The sequence below is a fragment of the Protopterus annectens genome, chromosome 4.part0, assembly GCF_019279795.1.
Source record: "Protopterus annectens isolate FY-2018-M chromosome 4.part0, PAN1.0, whole genome shotgun sequence".
NCBI classification, from domain to species: Eukaryota; Metazoa; Chordata; order Ceratodontiformes; family Protopteridae; genus Protopterus; species Protopterus annectens.
The window spans coordinates 1,422,312,952-1,422,335,078 of record NC_056733.1 but is presented as its reverse complement, the minus strand read 5'-3'; the positions used below and the strand labels follow the sequence as shown (position 1 = coordinate 1,422,335,078).

At 42.5% G+C, this 22,127-nt stretch overlaps 1 protein-coding gene across 2 annotated transcripts in view; it reads left to right on the top strand.

Annotated features, from left to right (window-relative positions):
- Positions 1-22,127, top strand: part of SEPTIN8 (septin 8) — a 1,286,408-nt gene that overhangs the window by 189,927 nt on the left and 1,074,354 nt on the right. The gene's annotated exons all lie outside the window — the stretch shown is intronic.

Sequence of the window (22,127 nt, the reverse complement as noted above, 5' to 3'; positions counted from 1 at the left end):
AGAATGCAACTGCAGTCATAACATATGGGTTGTCCTGCCTCAGGCAGCCCTCGGTCGGCCGGATTCCAAAGTCTGGGTCCGACGTTGGCTGATGTCGCATTTCTCTCCGACGTCAGAGCGGCTGGAGTACATAAGCATCAGCCGACACCATCTTCTTCAGTCTTTCTTGCCGCGCGGTGCCCGAAGCAAAAGCAGTTCGCAAGTGCCAGTTGGTCAGCTCCTGTATTCTTCGAATCCGAAGTCATCAAAAAAGCTAAGTACCCCATTGGGGACCTTTTCTTGCCTCAGCCGATGTCAGAAATTACTGAAAAAGTAAATAATTGTTTGTCTTGTGGTAAACAAATACCTCATAAGGATTTCCACTCTTACTGCCTCCCTTGCCTTGGCCCAGACCACGACGTCTCGGCCTGTGCCGCCTGTGCTCGCTTAAATAAGCGCACTCTCAGGCGCCGGGCAGAGTTCGCTGAAGACTTTTTCAGCGAAAAATTCGATTATACAATGCCGTCGGAACTACCGACATCGCAGACTCCAAAGAAACGAAAAGACCGGGACCGACATCCTCGGCCCGCGTCTTCCACTGACACCATGCCAAAACCTACCATGAGTGCACCGGTTCCCTCTGAGGCGGTTATTTCACCGTTCCAAACCGAAGACACCGCATTACCTATACCTCCGATAACGGAGACCACACCGACGCCAGTTATTGATTTTCCTCCGGATACTGAAACCGAGGAAATGCCCGAGACCATTGCTGTGGATAAGGTCACTCCTGCACGTGGAGCTGCTAGGCCTCCCATGTCCATGTCTATCAAGGCCTACACACGTGCTAAGGCAGCCAGCAAGACCAAGCACCTTACTGCTAAAGCCTTACCTCAGCCTACTCCTGAAACACAAATCATGACTATGGCCGCAGACTTAATTTCCATGAACAGAGGTTCCCAGGCCCATCCAGAGAGAGGATCCCAGCCTCCTTCTGATAAGAGGCCCCGGGTTGAGCCCTCTGACCCTCTCCCTTCAGATGAAGATTCTGAGGACTCTGTTCACTCTGACAGCCAGGAAGAGCCCTTCCAGACCTATGAGGACTCGGATGCAGAGGATTCCATCCCCTCGGCCTCCCCTCCTGAGGATATTTCTTTTGGGGAAGTTCTGCATTCCATGAGGGAACATTTTAAGTGGCAAGGCCAGGAATATTCTGATTCCAGAAAGCGCCTTCGAACCTTCCTTAAAAAGCCCCAACACAGGCCCTTAGCTATACCTCCTGTGCTTGATGTTTTGGATGATCTATACTCTGACTCCAGTGTTATCCCTGATACTCTTCCTCCTGCTCCTGCAAAGCCTGACAGATACTATAGGGTCCCAGAAACACATTCTCATTTCTTTAGGGCCCATGCTGTTGATTTAGAAACAATTTCACAGGGACCGCAAGGGGTTTCAGCTACCACTTCCAAAAATCCCTTACCTTCCAACAGGGAAGCTAGGTCATTAGAGAGATGGGGGAAGAAGGTCTACACCTCCACTACTTTATCTATGAGAGCTCTCAATTGTCTCTTTCATATGTTTCAATATCAGGATTACCTGTTAGATGATTTACAGAAAACATTGGCCTCTTCTGACCCTTTAGATAGGAAATCTTTGCAGGAGGCTGTACATAATTCTCAGCAAGTTAGCAATCACTTTCTGCAGTGTGGATATGATGCATTGGAGGCTTCATGTAGGGCATCTATGACAGGGGCAGTCATTCGTAGACATGCATGGTTAAAAGAACAACTTCTACCAGATCATGTTAAGGCAAAACTTCTTGATGCACCCTTGGAAAAGAACAAGCTTTTTGGTGCTAATGCTAAGGATGTGTTAAAGTCCATTGAGGAAAAAGCCAAGTCAGTTCAGACAGTCAAAGAATTCCTCCAGGTTCAGCCTCCCAGATTCAGCAGAAATTGGCCTTCAAAAAACTGGTCATTTCCTAATCCTGAAAAATTTCAAAGGGGTAAAAACAGGCGTGGCTGAGGAAGAGGACAATACAGAGGTTCCTACAGGGGACGACAATGGCAACCAACAAACCAAAGAAGTGACGCAGGGGTTTCTCCTGCCCCAAAGGGACAATCTCAATGACTTTCCTCTACTTCCGCTGACCAAGGAGCAAACAGAAGCTCCTTTGGGCGGAAAATTATCTCTGTTTTCAGACAATTGGCACAGATTGACAAAGGACAAATGGATTTTGGACATTATAGACCGAGGTTACAGGTTCCACTTTCATACCTTACCAAGAAAACAAGGCATGCCAAACCTACCACAAAACCAGAGGGCAGAGGCTATCAAGCAAATTTCTCTGCTTACTCAGATCAAAGCAATAGAAAAAGTTCCACAACAAGAACAAGGCCAGGGGTTTTACTCAAGACTGTTCCTTGTTCCAAGAAAAACTCAGTGGAGACCAATACTGGATTTGCCCGCATTAAACAACTTTCTCATAGTACCAAAGTTCAAAATGCTGACGCTGCAGCAACTCCTTCCCATGCTGGGCAAGGGGTCTTGGCTGATTACTCTGGACCTCAAGGAGGCATACCTGCATGTCCCTATTAGACACAGCTGCAGAAGATACCTCAGATTTCTTGCAGGGCCAGAGCATTATCAATTCTCAGCATTGCCATTTGGCTTGTCTACTGTGCCCAGAGTATTCACAAAATGCCTGGCTTCAGTAATTGCTCATTGCAGGCTCCAGGGGATCCAAATTTACCCGTACCTGGACGACTGCCTCATACAAGCGGACGACAAACTGATTTTGACAAAAAACTTGAATTATATCATACAATTGCTACAGGCTCTGGGATACACAGTCAGCTTCCAAAAGTCAAGACTTCAGCCATCCCAGCAAATAACCTTCTTAGGAGCCAAACTAGACACAGCCTCTCAAATGGCTTACCTGACAGAAGACAAGCAAAAGAAGCTAACTCATTATTTCAAAGGTTTGGCAAAGCTCACCCAGATGACTGCAAGGAGATTCCTACAGGCCCTGGGTTACATGGCATCCTGCATTCTCCTGGTTCCATTAGCAAGACTACACATGAGAAAGCTACAATGGTACTTAAAAAGCTTATGGTCTCAGCACAGCAACAACCTAGAGGCAACCATTCCGCTCATTCCATGCCTACAGAAGGAATTTCTATGGTGGGCCTCAGTAAGCCAGGCAAACACAGGTATGTCATTCAGAAAACCTCAGATAACACAGACCATGACCACAGACGCCTCAGACCTTGGATGGGGGGCGCACATGGAGGGCAGATGTATTCAAGGACAATGGTCTCCAAAGGAATCACATCTGCATATCAACCAAAAAGAAATGCTGGCAGTAATGCATGCCATCGAGGCCTTTCGGCAGCAACTTCAGCAAGGACACTTGCTAATACAGACAGACAACACCACTGTGATGTGGTACATAAACAAGCAGGGGGGCACCCACTCTTACCCCCTTTGCAGACTGACAATGAATCTTTGGGAAAAATCACTGAGCCTAAACATACAGTTGCAATCACAGTTTGTTCCAGGCAAAGACAATGTGCTGGCGGACAGCCTAAGCAGGAATTTTCTAGACCCCCACGAGTGGAGGTTACATCCAGAAATCTTCAGATGACTCACCTCGACATGGGGCAGGCCAGAAGTAGACCTATTTGCCTCCCACCTCAATCATCATCTACACAAGTTCTGTTCAAGGACATATCATCCACAAGCATGGAAAACAGATGCTCTCTCATTCGACTGGAACTTCCTAAAAATCTATGCATTCCCACCTCTGCCACTGATGACCACAGTATTACTAAAGATCAAAGCAGAGAAGCCCAAGGGGATCCTAATAGCTCCAGACTGGCCAAGACAGCACTGGTACCCACTACTACGGAGCATATGTCACAACAAAAAGTGGGCCCTTCCTCAATGGCCCCAACTTTTGACTCAACACAACTTCAAGACAGTACATCCCAACATTCAGACGCTGCAGCTAACAGCTTGGGAGATCCCATGAATAACCTCAATCTATCCCTCTCCAAGGAAGTTCAGAGGATACTAACAGAAGCCCGAAGACCATCCACCAGAAAGGTCTACTCAGCAAAATGGAAGAGATTCAGCATTTGGAATACCAGCAAGGGTCATGATGCATCATTATTGAACATCCCTCTCATTCTGGAATATTTGGCAGATATGCTACAGAATGGACTCTCTTATTCTTCCATAAAAATACACGCTTCAGCTATTTCAGCTAGATATAACACTGATCCACCAGTGTTTTCACATCCTTCGTGAAGGCAATTCCTTAGGGGAATCAAGAATATAAAGCCACCAAGAAAGGCTCCAGTACCAGCTTGGGACCTCAACTTTGTCCTAGAAAAACTGACTCTACCTCTTTTCGAGCCAGCAGCTTCTGTGGACTTGCAATTTCTCTCATGGAAGACAGCTTTCCTGTTGGCAATTACCTCAGCAAGAAGGGTTTCCGAACTACAGGCCCTAATGGCAATACCACCGTTCATAATCTTTCACAGAGACAGGGTCTCCTTACGAACCAACCCTACCTTTATGCCAAAAGTGGTATCTAGGGTTTCTTTAAATCAAGCCATTCACCTGCCTGCTTTCTTTCCCAATCCTTAGAACAAAGGGGAAAGACTGTTGCATACCTTGGACACTCACAGACAACTTCGCTACTACCTGGACAGAACCAAGACCAGTAGGAAGTCTGATCAGCTTTTTGTAGCTTACACCCCTAGAGTACAAGGAAAAGCAATTTCCAAACAGACTATTTCTAAATGGATTGGACATTGCATCAGATTCTGTTAATCCTTCCATGGAAAGAGTGTACCAGCCAATGTCAGACCACACTCCACCAGAGCTACAGCCACCTCAACAGCATTCTTAAGAGGGGTGCCTACAAAAGACATTCTAGAAGCTGCTACATGGAGCTCCGTGCATACATTTTCCAAACACTATAACCTTCCTCTATATTCCAGATCCAGAGCAGGCTTTGCTTCTGCAGTCCTGCAGGGATTGATAGCTACACCATCCTTTTCTTAGAACATTCCACCTCCCCCAGCTAAGCTATGGTATTCAACCCATATGTTATGACTGCAGTTGCATTCTTGAAGGACATAGTACAGTTTTGTACCTACCATAAATGTAGATGTCCGATAGATATGCAACTACATTCGGGTTTTCCCTCCCTCCTTCCCCTCTATGCCTTGGGTCCACTCCTATCCCTGTTTCCCTTAGCTGGGGATATCTGTTATGGTGTATCTGTTTATTGCATGTTTATTTGTCTGGAAATCTGTTTTTTTCTTCCAATTTGGTTACAGCCTTCCTTGGAGGGCACCTGGCATCTGGGGCAAGAAACACTGAAGAAGATGGCGTCGGCTGATGCTTATGTACTCCAGCCGCTCTGACGTCGGAGAGAAATGCGACATTAGCCGACGTCAGACCCAGACTTTGGAATCCGGCCGACCGAGGGCTGCCTGAGGCAGGACAACCCATATGTTATGACTGCAGTTGCATATCTATCGGACATATACATTTATGGTAGGTACAAAACTGTACTTTTCAGTACTCCGAAATGGCTTCTTTAGGCCATCTGACTACCGAGCTTCCAAAAAAACGTAAGGATAAAGACAGAGACAGACCACATAGGTCCAAAACTGTCGTCAATGCTTCTGTTAAGCTAGTCAACAATCCGCCAGTACTTAGTGAGGCGTTTCCGCTGCCCCTGATACCTGATGCTTCAGATTTGCAGACCTCTACTGAGACCCATTCGGAGTATGCCGCGAGATGCTTCTTCAACTGTGGAACCTGCAGATGTCTCTACCTTGGATGGGTCCGGAGCCGCTGTGCAGGCACCGGCTTCTGAGGGTGTGTTCAGGCCTACAGACTTGCATTTTACACTGATGCCATCTTCTTCTTCCAGGCCTAAAACTTGCAACACGCCTAGGAAACAGATGTCCAAACTGCAGGCTCAGGCCCTTGTGTCTAAAAAAACAAATGCTTAGAATGGCTGAAGACCTTATTACTTTAATTAGGGGAAGCCAGCCTTCCCCCTCTAAAAGACCTAGAACTGATTTTCCTTCTGATCAGGAGTCTGAAATCTCTGTTCCTTCTGATTACCAGGATTTGCCCTTATCTACCTACGAGGATTCTGATGCAGAGGATTCCATTCCCTCTGCTTCCCCTCCAGAAGATGTTTCTTTTGGTGAAACCTTGCATACTCTCTTAGGGAGCATTTCCGCTGAGAAAGCCAGGATTTCTCTGACTCCAAAAAGAGGCTTAGGGAATTTTTACTTCTTCCTCCACACAGGCTTTTAGCTATCCCTCCTGTTCTGGACATTGTAGATGATGCTTTCTTGGAATCTAGCCTTTCCCCAGACACTTTACCTCCAGCTCCCAGAAAACCTGACAGGTATAGATTACCTGACTCACAAGTTCCTCTTTAAGAATCCTACTGCAGATCCAGAAACCATTTCCCAAGGACCAAAAGGCATTAAGGCTACTGCTGCTAATAATTCTACCCCTTCTGATAGAGATTCTAGAGCCTTGGACAGATGGAGTAAGAAGGTATATACTTCTGCTACTTTGGCCATTAGGGCTTTAAATTGCCAGTTTCATATGTTAAAGTATGAGCAGCATATTATGGGACTACTTAAACAGAAAATGATAACTCCTGACTGTGCTGAACGCAAAGAATTACAGGATTTAATGCATTCTGTATAACAAGTTGGTAAACATACATTGCAGTGTCATTTTGATGCATTAGAAGCATCTTGCAGGGCTGCTGTCACTGGGTCTGTATTTAGGCATGCTTGGCTTAAGGAGCAAAACTTGCCCGATCATGTTAAAGCTAAATTACTGGATGCTCCCTTAAACCAAGACCACATTTTTGGCAACAAAGCAGAAGAAGTCCTCAAAAGGATGGAGGAAAAAGCTAAATCTATGCAAAACTGTTAAAGATTTCCTGCAAGTACAGTCTCCCAGATTTAGTAGGCATTGGTCTTCATTGAATTGGTCCTTTCCAGCCTCTTCCAAGCCTTCTCAGTCCAAACCCAGGAACAGCAGACCCACCTAGGTTACAGTCTCAGGCTGCGCACAGACCTAAGCAGTGGGGGGCTCCCACTTCCAAAGCAGGGAGTAATAAGCCACCCCCCCCATGGAGAAATGGCACAATGACTTGACCTTAACCCTTCCAAGCCATGCTCAGTTGCCTGCTCCCTTAGGAGGAAAGATCGCCCTGCATGCAAAAAACTGGGAACTCATTACCCTGGACAAATGGGTTTTGAACATGGTTTCTCAAGGATACAGATTCCATTTCCACACACTACCAACTCAATACGGTTGGCCAGAGCTACCCTCAAATCAGTGGGCGGAGGCCCAACAGCATTTTCTTTCTCTTCTAAGTATCGGGGCTATTCAACCTGTCCCAGCAGAACAAAGGGGACAAGGTTTTTATTCAAGACTTTTCCTGGTACCCAGAAAAGACAGTTCCTGGAGTCCTTTCCTGGACCTCTCTATTCTGAACACCTTTCTGGTAATTCCAAAATGCTAACCCTTCAACATCTTCTTTCCATGCTAGGCAAAGATGCCTGGCTGGCAACTTTAGACTTAAAGGAAGCTTACCTGCACATTCCAATAAGGGAATCTTGCAGGAAATACCTATGCTTCAGGGCAGGCTCCATGCACTATCACTTCTCTGCACTTCCCTTTGGCTTATCTACTTTGCCCAGGGTTTTCACAGTGTCTAGCTCCTGCCATTGCATTTTGCAGGCAGAGAAACATTCAAATATACCCATACTTGGACGATTGTTTGATTCAGGCAGAAAGCCAGGACTTGCTATTACAACATTTGGCATTCATAAAGAAACTTCTAACATCACTGGGGTACACCATAAATGAAAAGAAATCTCACCTAGTACCCTGCCAACAGATTGTATTCCTGGGAGCAAGCTTGAATACAACTTCCCAGATGGCTTTCCTCACTCCAGAGAAGCAAGTTTATTTGGCAACCTATTTCAAACTTTTGGCCACAAAACCCCAGATATCTGCAAGCCCTGGGGTTCATGGCCTCTTGCATTCTACTAATTCCATATGCAAGATTGCATATGAAGAAACTACAATGGTACCTAAAAAGCCTATGGTGTCAACATTCACAGGACCTGGAATCAATGATTCCTATCATTCCTTGTATAAAGACAGAGTTCCTTTGGTGGGCAGAGACCTGCTACCACAACAAGGGACTACCTTTCACTCTACCCCCTACCACCCAAACCCTAACAACAGACGCATCAGACACTGCATGGGGGGCTCACTTGGCAGGGCAGTGCATTCAGGGCAAATGTAACCCGAGACAGATGCACCTGCATATCAGTCAGAAAGAAATGTTGGCTGTACAGAATTCCCTGACAGCCTTCAAAGACCGCACTCTTCCAGGACAACTATTGGTAAAGACAGACAACACCACAGTTATGTGGTACATAAACAAGCAGGGGGGAACCCACTCATACCCTCTCTGCAGACTAGCCATGGCTCTGTGGAACACAGCCTTAAGCTACCAAGTGCACCTACAAGCTCAATTCCTGCCAGACAAGCTAAATTCACTGGCAGACTATTTAAGCAGAAGTCTCATGGGTCCACATGAATGGAAGCTAGAACCAAAAGTATTCAACCTCTTGAGGAACAAATGGGGGACCGCAGAGGTAGAACTGTTTGCCTTCCCTCAGAACTACCAATTGGACAAATTCTGCACAAGTACTCCCCACACTCAAGCTTGGAAAGTGGATGCCCTGTCCTTTACCTGGGAAAGCCTCTCCATTTATGCCTTTCCCCCTCTGCCTCTCCTCTCGAAGGTTCTGCTAAAGATCAAACAGGACAAGCCAAGGACAATTCTGATTGCACCAGACTGGCTGTGCCAGCACTGGTACCCCCTCTTGCACAGTATGACACTGCTGGAACCATGGCACCTGCCTCAGACTCCTTCCCTGCTGTCCCAGCAGGCAGGCCAGATTCTGCACCTTCAGCTTCAAACCCTGAATCTTGCAGCCTGGCTAATTCCTTGAGCTCTCCAATAGCATCCCTCAGTAAGCAGATGCTAGATGTCATTCTGGAGGCAAGGAGGCATAGTATTAGAAAATCCTATGCTGAAAAGTGGAAAAGATACTGTGTTCTTGGAGCAAGGCTCGGGGGATGGACACAATGGTGCCCAGCTTACCTCATATTCTTCAGTACTTCACAGAAATGCTCCACAAGGGCCTTATCCTTCTTTTCAATTAAAATTCATGCCTTTGCAATTTCAGCACATTATAATACTGAGCCAACCCTCTTCTCTCAACCCCTGCTAAAGCAATTCCTTATAGGGGCAAAAAAATTAAGACCCCCAGGAGAGCCCCCACTCCAGCCTGGGACCTTAACTTTGTATTGGAAAAGCTCACCCCCCCCCCCCTTTGAGCCAGCTGCAACAGCAGAGTTGAAATTCCTTTCTTGGAAAACAGCCTTTCTTCTATCCATCACTTCAACAAGAAGAGTGTCTGAATTGCAGGCCCTCATGGCAGTGGAACCCTTCATTATCTTCCATGCAGACAGGGTTTCCCTCAGGACAAATCCTTCCTTTATGCCCAATGTGGTGTCCAGTGTGGCCCTAAATCAGTCCATTCATTTGCCTAATTTTTTTCCTAATCCACAAAACAAAGGGGAATGAATACTGCACTCTCTGGACATGCACAGACAACTTAGATTTTATTTAGACAGGACTAAGCCTCACAGAAAATCTGAACAGCTGCTAGTTGGTTATGCTGCAGGGGCAGAGGGGAAGGCCATCTCAAAGCAAACCATTTCCAAATGGATAGCCCATTGCATTCATTTCTGCTACAAGCACCATGGAAAACCTACCCCACAGGAGATGAGATCACATTCCACCAGGGCTGCATCTACCTCTGCAGCTTTTTCTCAGAGGAGTCCCTACCAGGGACATCCTAGAAGCTACTACCTGGAGCTCTGTACATACATTCACCAAGCATTACCACATGCCAAGTTTTTCCAAATCCAGAGCTGGTTTTGCCACTGCTGTCTTGCAGAGCTTAATAGCTGGCCCTAATGCTCCTTAACTTCCTCCTCCCTTCCTTAGCTTTGGGAATCTACCCAAATGTGATGATTGCAACAGTGAAACACAAAGAACATAGTACAGTTGTGTACACTTACCATAAATGTAGATGTTCGAGTGTATTCACTGTTGCAGTCCTGGTTACCCTCCCTCCAGCCCCCTGACTTCTCTTGGCTACCTTTCCTTCTTATTTGGTAAATTTAAAATTTTTTTGGTGTATTTGTTTCTGGTTGGAGGTGTACCTTAACATATAATTGCTTCCCATTGTGGGGGCACCTGACATCTGGGGCAAGAAAAACTGATGTAATGGCGTTGGCTGCATGTTTTATACCCCTGACGTTATGGAAGAGGAGACTGCATCCGACACTGGAATCCGAAGACTCTGGTATTCAGGCTGGCTGAGGGCTACCTGCAGGCAGGTAACCCAAATGTGATGACTGCAACAGTGAATACACTCTAACATCTACATTTATGGTAAGTGTACACAACTGTACTTTCTTTGATCAGCAAGGGGCAAAATTAATAATACTAGAGGGGTAGAGATAGACTAAAAGCTCAGGTAGATAGGATGTACAATGGTGATAAAGGTATATTTAATTATATATCATGGTAATCTCTCCTAAAATGTACTTCAAAATATGAGTGGAATAGCTTTCCCAAAACAGTTTTTGTTTCTCAGGTTTGGTAACTTAATTTTAGTTATCATGTAGATCAAAAGTGACTTTGTAGTCATTTTTAGGGGAGAGCATGGTGATATTTACATGATTACTGAGAGAAGTTTTTGTTTCTCAGGTCTGGTAACTTAATTTTAGTTATCATGTAGATCAAAAGTGACTTTGTAGTCATTTTTAGGGGAGAGCATGGTGATATTTACATGATTACTGAGAGAAATGCCTTGCTGTTTGTTGACAGGTGCCATTAACATGCACCAGAGCAAACATACGAGTTCTTGTTTTGCATTTCAGCTAGCACCAAAGGAGGGCAAGAGCCCTCATTACTTGACAATCCATTCTGTAGTACATTGGTATTGAGTACTTCTCTAGCACCTATGTAGTGTCCCTCTGAGACTTCTATACCAAGCAAAGTTGGCTGGATCCACCCCCCCCCCCCCCAGAGTTGTTAGGTACACCCCTAAAGATGGTGAAAGTAAGTTAGACAAGAGATGGGAGGACCAGAAAGCTGTTGTAGCTGCATTTTAGAGGTTATGGCCTCAGTAGTGGAGGCTGTTGTGATGTCCCCTCTCTGAGCCAGTAATCAAAGAGCCTGAATCCTCATCACTGATACTGGAGAGAGATGCTCACTTGGAACAAAAGCAGATGCACTGTAGTATTTCCAGATACAGCTCTGTGCATCAGACACAATTTTCCTTAAGAGCACACAGGGAGCACACTCAAGTCTGGGGACTGGATTTATTTCTCTGTCTCCCTACAGGTCACCAATAAGACTCATCACTGGCACAGCTATAGAGCTGAGTCCTCAGCCGAGTGTCCACGCCAAGTCCTCCAGCACCCTCTCTGTGAAACCAATGCTTTGTGTCTCAGCTGTTACAAGGGTACTTAATTCCTCTGAGTGAAATTAATACAAATGGTAGTGTTTCACCAGTGCATTAAGGATTTCAGGACTGAAATAGATATAGTAACCAAATAGATACAAGTACTCTCAAAGGTTAAAATATTTTCTAAAGGACAAGTCGCAATGAAAAGTTTAAGTATATTTTATGATAAATAATAAAAGAACATGAAAATACGAAATATCGATTTACAATAAACACTAGGGTTTGTCACAGGAAATATTAAAATAACAGAGATGAATAGATTCACACAGATACAGAAAAAACGTACTTAACCAATCTCATTATATTTTTCTGACTGATGTAAAGAATTACTTATTCTCTGGTTACTTACTAAAGCAAGGCAGGGTGAAGTGGGTGAGAGATCCTTCTTTGTCACGTTACAAAAACAGACTGCCTTAAGACTTCAGTCTCATCTAGTATTAAAATTTCATTTTTTTCCTGAATTACAGAATAACATCACATACTTTCATTCATCTGACTTCTGGTTTCCATATTACTCACCTTTACTAGAAGCTTCCAGGAATTAACACAGATGTGTTACCTTTATACACCTAGAGCTTTGCTAAGATCTGTTGCAGCTTCTAGTAAAGGGGAGTAATATGGGAACCAGAAGTCAGATGACTGAATGCATGTGATGTCATTCTCTAATCCAGGACAAAAATGCAATTTTAATACTAAATGAAGTGGCAAGGCAGTCTATTTTGTGACCTAACAAAGAAGGATCTCTCACCCACTTCATCCTGCCTTTTCAAACATCCGCTTTTCCAGAATAGCAGTTAGTTCACTGATAAAGACTATACAGAAGGCTTCCTAGTACAGACTTTTTGTCTCTGGCTGCATTGAGACCTGTGAGATACAATCTTTATGACCTAAATTAAGTAATTTAATTCCTTACTATTTTTCAAAGTTGACTTCCGCAGTGGTGCAGCGGTAGCGTTGTTGCCTCACAGCAAGAGGTTCTCCCGTTCGATTCTCGGCTTGGGTTGGGAGTGCCTTGTGTGGAGTCTGCATGTCCTTCCCGTGGTCGAGTGGGCGTTCGAAACACCTGGGTTGAATGGCCGTGCCTTCGTTGAAGGTTGGACGTCGGGCTGGCAACTCGACACCATAAAAAAACAACTTCCAATCATTAGTGGACCGGAGTTCTGCTGTGGCAACCCCTAACCGGGAAAAGACAAAAGACAAACAACGACAACTATTTTTCAAAGTTATTTGAAGTTGAGCTTAACCTCTTCTCTTCCAGTGTCCTCTGTTACAGTATTAATTTCAATAGTTATAGTACAGTCTAACCTACAAGTGTATTTCTTTTTCTGTCCAGCAGGACACACACTGTTGGTACATTTTTAACACAAGCAGCTTTGCAAATACATTTTTCAATACAAACATCTGTACAAATCAGTTTGATATACAAATGATTTACAATTCATTACAAAACTCCAACTGCCGAAACTGGCATGTGTTACACATCCACTTCCCTACTTCTCCTGGCATAGCTGTCAATACTTGACATCGTTACAGCTACACATATCAGTACTCTGTTTGTAAATCACTATGTTGCAGTTTGGTATGTTAGTAATGACATCTCCTAGGTAGTGATTCCCTCCCATGCTTGTCCTTAAACCTAGCTAGGCTGGTGTTCTGTACCCTGGACTCCATTGTGACAGTGAGAGTGACCTGTTTTCACTAGTATGTCCCTCTTCCTGCTTCCAAAGGGAGGCGAGCAGGCAGAGTCTCTTCTTTCCTCTCTTAACTCATGTCAATTTGCATCAGGTGTCTGTGCAGCAAATCAAACCCTTCTCACCCGGTTCATAGTCAGGGCTCTATCCTTCTACGCCAAAAGAGCAGGCAGTCTATGCTGTTTCATATTGTTACTGCTGGTAAATAATTGAAACTAACCATTGTGAATGTAGACCCCACAGTCTTGTGATCTGTTTGTGCCAACGTTGGGTCTGAATTCTGCAGTCAGTAATACTGATCATACCTACTAACCTTGTTTCCATGGCATCTTGGTTCTAATGAAAGAAAGCTCAAGTGTGGAGCTTTTGCAGATTTTTTACTTTGAGTAACCTTTTCTAATACTGCTTATCTTAAAATATTTTCTCAGTTCATTTGGTATACATGCCTAAAAAGATGAACATAAAATGCTTGCTTGATGTTTTCTCCAGCAAGTGAGTATCACTTGTCATAGGGTCCCACTGTGGTTTGTTTTGGTATCAGAATGGAGGAAATTATCTTAGAGTGAGGCCTCTTAACAATCTTTGTTTTGCTCTTTAAATCTAAAAAATGGTAATCATGACTCTTGTTTTTCTTTCTTTGTTTAAATATTAGGGTAGCTTATAAAGAGGAACCTATCTGCTGCTGTATAAGGATATAAAAACATTTTGGGTGTGGCGTGTGTTCTTTTCTTCCAAAATCCTTTTTTAGTACAGATGTTACATTTTTGTGAGATATGTCTAACTGCAGACTTTGGAAGATTTCGGAAAGTGTTGTGGCTTCATATACCAAATGGCTTAAGTACCTCCTAACACTAATGGCAAGGGAATCCTAGGTCAGAAACCTGATCATCCAAAAGAAATTGTCAACAAAAAGTATGTTTTAGGTGAAGCGTATTAAGTTTTCATATCATATCAAAAGGAGTAATAAAATCAGGCTACTGAGTCATTTTTTGTGAAAAAGTACCTTTTTCTTCCTTTGACCCCTCCCCCATATTGCAGTATTCATTGTGTAGAGTGGTATTGGAGGTTGTAAGTGGGAGAAATCTAATGCTGCAGATGGAAAAATGTCTAATTCTTTATTGGCTTCTCCAGGGAGAGTTATTTTTAGTAAGTTCAAGAAGTTCAACTGCTTTAACATTCAGTTCCAAATGCAGTTGCAGTAGAATTCTAGAAAATAAAGTTAAAACACCTGTTGAGTTTTAATAAAAATGGTTGCATACTTGTAGCTGTCAGCATCTGTAATATAAAGTGAAGCCCGGTTTTCAGATTTAAGACCCAGAATCTGCTGGTGTGACATTTCCTTTGATGGCTGCTTTGCTAAGCACAATAAATGTTTGTGCTGCTTTGGACAGTCAGACAGGCAAGTTTTTGAGGTGAAGATTGGATTTCTGTCTGCTATATTTTTAATTGAGGTTTTGAAGTAAAATCCATGCTTTCAGTGGGGCAGGTATTGGGAATGATCACGTTTCTGTGAAGTGCAGTCTTGTTGAAGGTTAGAGAAGGGTGGATAGAACTTGTAAATGTGAATCTTGGCAGATTTAAAGAAGGTCAGCTGATGTTGGGAAGGGTTAGAAAGCTGCCCAGACATAGATATTAAAATGTGGACCATTTTCTGACTGTCATAGCTAACTGGACGTGGTCACAAGATGCTTGCCCCATTTCTAGCCATCCTTCACTGTGCACTGGCTAACTGCATGGTAGTACAAGTCTGATTTCTTTTGAAGTCGACGACACTTCCTAAAGGATAGTTCCAGAAAGTATGGTAGAAACAGATATATTGTGTGGTTTTAATAGGCAGAAATAGATATACCATGTGGCTTTAATAGAGAATGTTTTAGTAGAATGTAGTATCCATGCAAAATAGTAAACAGAATATTATCTACACTTAAGTAAATAACCAAGTACGTGTTGTAATATCTACATAATGTAGAAAATGTATAGTTGTGTAACTGGTATTGGTGACAGAAAATACTGTGCAAACAGGATAAATCAAATGCTTCAGATGGAAAAATATCTAATTATTTACAGGCTTCACCAGGGAGACTTATTTTTACAGGCCTGCTCGCCTTTATAGCTGTTACAGCTGTAACCCTTTTTGGAAAAACAATAGAGTTAAAAAAGCTTCTTGTTCTTAAGTCCACATTATCTGCTTGAGTAAATATTTTAACCAAGTGCCTTTTTTTGCAGTGCAAAGCAATTCCATTAAGAATTCTTCCTGCCTTTGTGGCCCATGATATATATATACCTGGGTAAAGATTGTAGCATGTGTTTTGGCAAAACAGCCAAGTTGAGTTCTTGCCAACAGTGTATACTTGAGCAAACTTTCAAGTATGGAGCTTCACTTTTTCTCTCCAAAAAAAGGCATCAGTAAGCAACTATGCAGCGGAGGACATTACATTTGTAAGCAAATAAGCATGCCTTGTAGTATGAGAAGCTGTAGACATTTGCAGCTGTTGCTGCACAGTGAAGCATGCCTCACTGCAATATCCTCCTCCACCAGCTGCTACTGGCCCGTCCCCACATTTTCTACCCTTGGCAAAATTGGGAAAAAATAATTTGTCACCAACTTATCTCGTATCTGGCAAAATATCATTTGGTGTCCAACAAATAACACTGCTTCTGGGAAGGAAGAAATACATTGACTGCAGTTTGGGTTCTAACCGATAACATACTCACCAACGTGGATACAGGAAATTGTACTGATGCCATTTTTTTTTTAACCTGACCCAACCCTTTGCTATAGTAGACTATGCAATATTACTTGCCCACTTTCTAGACATTAGCATCAGTACTGAAACCACACAGTGGTTCAAAGACTTCCTAACTTGACAGATCCTTTTCAGTGAAGGCTGGCTTTTCTCTCTCGCATGCTGCATACACTTATTCAGGTGTACCACAAGGATCAATACTTGCCTCAATACGCTTCCTTTTTTATAAATAAATTACCCCTTGACCTACCCCAGTTACAATTGCTCTTGCATACTGATGGCATAGTTATCTACAGATCCAGCCCAGCAGAATAAGTAATCTAACCCCAACTTCATACTGCCCTTCTGGAAATAAACCACTGTCTCACCTCCAGAAAGTTTGTCCTTAACCCCAAAAAACAAGGCTATGCTCTTCAGCACTAAGAAAAGACTTTCCACAGCTCCCAGGTCCCTCAAGTTTTTGGATCAGCAAAACAACCTTATTGATGCATACCACTACATTCAAATATCTAGGCATCTGTCTCTACCAATCTCTTCAGCTTTCAGGAACATGGTCAACAACTTAAACTAAAAGTCAAGTCAACTACCTCCTTTTCTGGGCTCAGAAACTATGCCAGTTCCTATTGACACCAGTGATTGCAGCCATTGGGAAAGGTGTCCTACTTGCGCAACTCAAGTATGTCTTATCTTTGTTTGCTACCACCTCTAACAAAAGTAAATCAACACTACAGATCATATCTAATGAAATATGCCACTTTATTAACGATTCCTTTTGCGATGAGCACCATTGCCTTTCTTTGTCATTGGAAAACTGGCTCCCAATACAACCTAGATCCAGCCTATTTGTGGTTCCCAGCTATTCATATTGTTCCACGAAGATGACCCTACTTCACATACAGTAAAACTAGTCACTACCATCTGAACCTAAATCTCAGAAGCCGGTGTGCATTAGGCCCTAATCTCCAAACTCCATTTACAAAACTGCATAGCTATTATTCTGATTTCTCTGTACATGGTCCAAAGGTGTGGCAGTCCCTTTCTCACGGTTTCACTGAGCATACTAACTATGCTAAGTTCAGGCATCAAGTTAAGCAGCATTTATTTGAGGAATGCAAATGCAGATGCCAGAACATAGGCCTTATTACTTAATCTACAATACTCTGCACTTGGTAAATTTCCACTCACATCACCCTGTTTATAGCTATGCTCTACCGATTACCAGTATGTTTCTGTTTTCTGTAAGTATGTACATTGCTTCTCTTTTTCAATTTTGTCATCTTACAACTTTTACTTTTCTCAGTCCTCCTATCCATGGACTGTGTGTCTATACCATTACATATTTCTTGCCATATCCTCAAAACACTTTGTGTTACCTCTGACTATTTCCAGGGCTAAACGCTGATCACTCTTTTCTTGCTACTCCACTGATTTCACTTTTCAAGTTGCAACACCTACACCTCAACATGGTATACAATTTTGTACATAGTATCTTTCTTTATGTAACTAAGTTTGTATTATCTTTATATTCCACTGTTGGTTGTAATTATATTTTTGTTGCTATTATTTTAAATAGATTGTAGGTTAAGCTTGAGTTTTGTCATGCTGTGATCAGTGCCCTAGCCCTGGTAACCAAAATGTAAATAAACATTTTTCCTCACATTCTTGAGATAGTCATTCAGAAACAACTTGCATTCTTATTAATTTCTCATAATTGCTTTGCCAAGTCTCAATATAGCTTCCAACTTTATGCATGGCACTGACTCTGTTATCTTGCCTTAATCAATCTGACCTTCACTTGGGTAATGTTACAAATGTCTTACTCCCAAAACATTTTAGTAGACTTTCAACATCATCCACTTTCTTCACAGATGTGAAACCACTGTCTTGCATCTTGGATTAATTGTTCCTTTTTGCAGTTTGTTTTGATTCATCTTTATTCAGTCGTATTTTCTTTCCCTCTAGGAGTCGTATCTTTTATAGTCCCCAACTGTTGTTCTGTTTTCATAAGTGAAATAAATACACGTTGTTCATCTGCTTCCATTAAACAGTACTGTGATAATTTTGCCTTTCTGTGCAGTATTACCCCTATCTAGTTTCACTTTTAACAAGTATTATATAATAACTACTAATTGCCATTCAAGAATGTGCACACTGATTGGACAGCCCAGTAAGTATTCCCATTGTAAATAGAGCATATACCAATAGGAAAAAGTCCATCCACTGAACTACTATATAGCAGTTAGACTTTTCTGTTAGCGTATGATTAGAGGATAGAGCAAAATACAAGAAAAATCATGTATGTTCTGCAGAACTAAAGAAACAAAAACGTATCTACTTTTCCTTGTATTAATTATCTGCCCCTTCTAAAATCTCAGCAGACGTGTGCCTCTCATTTGTACAGATTTTCATCTTGTAGTTGTGGTCTTTTCCTCAAAAAATAGTTTTCTACCAAGCCACCTGTGATTGAAGTCATTCCGTAATGACAGATGTTTGAAGTTTAGGCTTCATGGCCTGCAGAAAATGTATGCTAACAAAAAAAAAAGAAATCCTATTCCAGCAACTTTCTAAGTTTATAAGAGCAGTACAGTCTGTTCCTAGTTTTGGAGCTTTGTTCCCCCCATTATGTTGGGCTTTTGTGTGGGTTTCTTGTTCTAATTACCTGTAATGGTGGGGGGAAAACGGCAAGAGAAATTCTGTTTTCTGTGTTGCTTCTGAAGAGCACTGATGTACTGCACAAGTGTGGGAGTGCACAGCTCCTACACCCATGCACAGGACATTGGCAAATGAACTCGGCAGAACACTACAGCACTCTTATGCAAAGACATTACTGAAGAAAGATAAGCAGTTTCTTTCTTAAATAATGTCATTGTATAATAGCAATAACCCACTCCTATATGTGGGTATTTGAGGATTTACCCATGGTTGGCTTCATTTCTTCACTCTGGCGTGGGTTATTAATAAATTATAAACAAGTGACCTACTAATTCATGACTACTTACTAACACCTCAAAAACGGACTGCTTACTCATTGTAATTGATAAGATGGCATTAGTTTGTACCAACTTCAGCACTGTTCTACTCCCAACACATCTTTAACCATAGGTTAACCATAGGTTAGTACTAAGCTAACTGCCCTTGCAAGCCATTTTAAGCCTAGCCCAACTGTCCCTTGTGAGACTTAAACCCTGCACCTTGTGGTTGCAAGGTAAACACCTTAACCATTAGGCCACTCTCCCAACCCAACAAAGTGTGCAGTAAGAAATCTCACTAAAGTCCAGCTTCACCTTGCTCACAAACTAATGCATGTAAGGAATACCCATCTCTTTAAAACACCTTTATATTGGCACAGCCACACCAAAGAAGTCTGATACTTAGTACAGTTCCTACAGATGATTAAACAAAAACAAAAAAAAAACATCCTGGTAATTCATACTCTGCTAAAGTGGCCAAACTGTGGTACAAGCCTCCTCCTCCAGACATTAGATCTCCGACATCTACTTCTTCCTTTAGAACTCGCATAAATTACTGGTTCTATAATTGTGAGATTACCCGAGTCATTCTGAGCAGTGTGAAATTCTTCATTGGCTTGCTCCACTACACTGTCTATTTTATATACTACAGTGTTGTTTAAAAAAAAAATCCCCTGCCCCCTCCCCTGGTGCACTTTCTACAAAAGCTACAATAAATGTCTGCCTCTCTGTGGTTCATACTTCCACTTAGGTTCATAGGTAGGTACTTGGTTATCTGCCCGAAGACATTTATAAGCCGAGCCAGAGTGTGTCGGCTTTCGCCACCCCATTGATTAACTGAGCCTCTCTCAAGCAGAGCCAATGAAGTGATCCCAGGGGTGTATTTTCTGTTACCCATCCACTCATCGAGGTTTCTCTTGAAGAGTGTTAGTGAGGGGCTCTGCCTAATGTATATAGGAATTTTGTTCTAAAGCATGGGGAGTCTCTGTGACAGGAATCTATCCCTCCAGCATGTTCTATTTATTGTTGTGGCGAGGTTTAGCTCACTAGAGCGCATGGCTCGCAGTGACTTGGATTTCTATAGGTGGAGCATGTCCATCGATTCTGAGTTGGACATGGCTTTGTAAGTCAGACAGAGATCACCTCTGAGTAAGCGATATGCCACTGAGTACAGCCGGAGTTTTTTCAGCCGGTCTGCATAGGACATATGTTTGAGGCTAGTAATCCTCTTGGTGAAGTACTTTTGTGGTCTTTCCAGCTGTTGGAAGTGTCTTGTGAGTTACATCCCAAATGGGGCATTGTACTCTATGATGGGGCTGATGAGTGACGAGTAGAGGGGCACGATAACCTCTTTATTTCTAGATGCGAACCCTTTAGTAATTAGATGGGCCACATAGAAGGATTTCCTAACTACTTTGGCAATATGATTGTCAAAGGAGAGATTACTATCTACCTTAGTTCTTCTTTCTTGCCAGCTGTCAGTTTAGTGCCACCCCCCTCCCCCAACACTCAACACATATCAGCGTAAACGGTAAAGACAGAGCATTTGCTCATCTGATCCAGTTGTGGAGCTATTTGTGCGCACACCCTCCCCCCAAATTTTTATGGCTTTCAATAGACTTACCCAGCTCTTTCTTGTAGAAAAACAGTGTGTGCCTGTTGTAACCATATGTTTTCTCTCCCAATACTGTGGCTAATTTTCTTCCATAAATTCCAGACCTATTTTGCCTATTTTGTTTTCCGCTACTGCAGTCATCTCTTTTGGTAAAAAATCATGTCTCCATTACTGTATTGGTTTTAATTCTGTATGATTATTCTCCTTAAAGACCTGCTTTCAAAATCCCGCTCTCTTCTTTTGTGACTCCCATTTCAGCATCATTTATTTTCACTTTGATTGTACATGAATCCTATCTAGCCTGCTCTAAAATATCCCTTCAAATCTGGTATTCCTAAACCACTTGTTTTATGGGTAGGAGCAACTTATCTCACTTGACTATTGCCGTCTTTCTTTTCCTAAATAAATTGCTTCATAGGTGAATAGTAGGCTAATGGCACAAGAGCCTTTACAAGCCTAGCCAGTAATACCTAGAATGTGAAAGTGTTATATCTAAGTACACCAGATATGGGATGGTGTAATATCAGGATAGTAGTGGGTCTTTGAGTTTTGGAGCCCTGAGTTATTTTACAGAATGCCTTTGCCCATAAGGGACATGAGTACCCTGGGAGTGAATTTATGGTTCCTCATTCATTTGACCGTCTTTCAAATCTTTATTATAGTCCACAATGTCTCCCCTGGTTAATTAAAACATGCCTGATTATATAATACTAAAGGAAATAGAAACATTCACTGCTTGTACTTTGCAATCCATATCAATAGTTTCATAGGGTATACTAGTTTAATGACCACTAGGACCCTTGTAATCCCAGCCATGCAACCCAAATATGACCCACAGATTTGATTTATGTAGAGGTGGTTTACTGACTGCCTCTCTGCATCAGATACAAAGGCGCCAGACCATGGATGAAATTACAATTACTCATCCATTGGTCCAAGTTACACTTCAGTAGGGATAGGGAGGAACCTTGCTTTATGTGGATGGGTAGCCTGTTCCAGAGAGTGAGAGTTCTCTGAGAAACAAATGTCTGTCCAATATGTCTTATTTTTGTCACAAGTAAGATTTAGATCTTTTAATTTAGTAGTTCTGATGCGGTTTGTTTTGCAGATGTGAAAAATGTTTATCAAAACATGGTCCAGGGATGCCTTGTATGACTGGTAAAGATCACCTCTTAGAAGTCTGTGTGATACCGAGTAAAGAAACATTGGCTTTGAGACTATCAGCATATTATATTGTATTTACTCCCTGTATCCTTTTTGTAAGGAACCTTTGTGGATATTCCATTTGCTGCATGAAGTCTGGTCAGGAACATACTGAAGGGGGAATTATACTCTAGGATGGCTCTAATGAGGTCTGTGCACACTGAGATGCCATGCCGTTGTTCATAAGTTGAACAATATAGAAGGATTTTCTTACTGTCTTGCAGACATGTTGGTCAAAG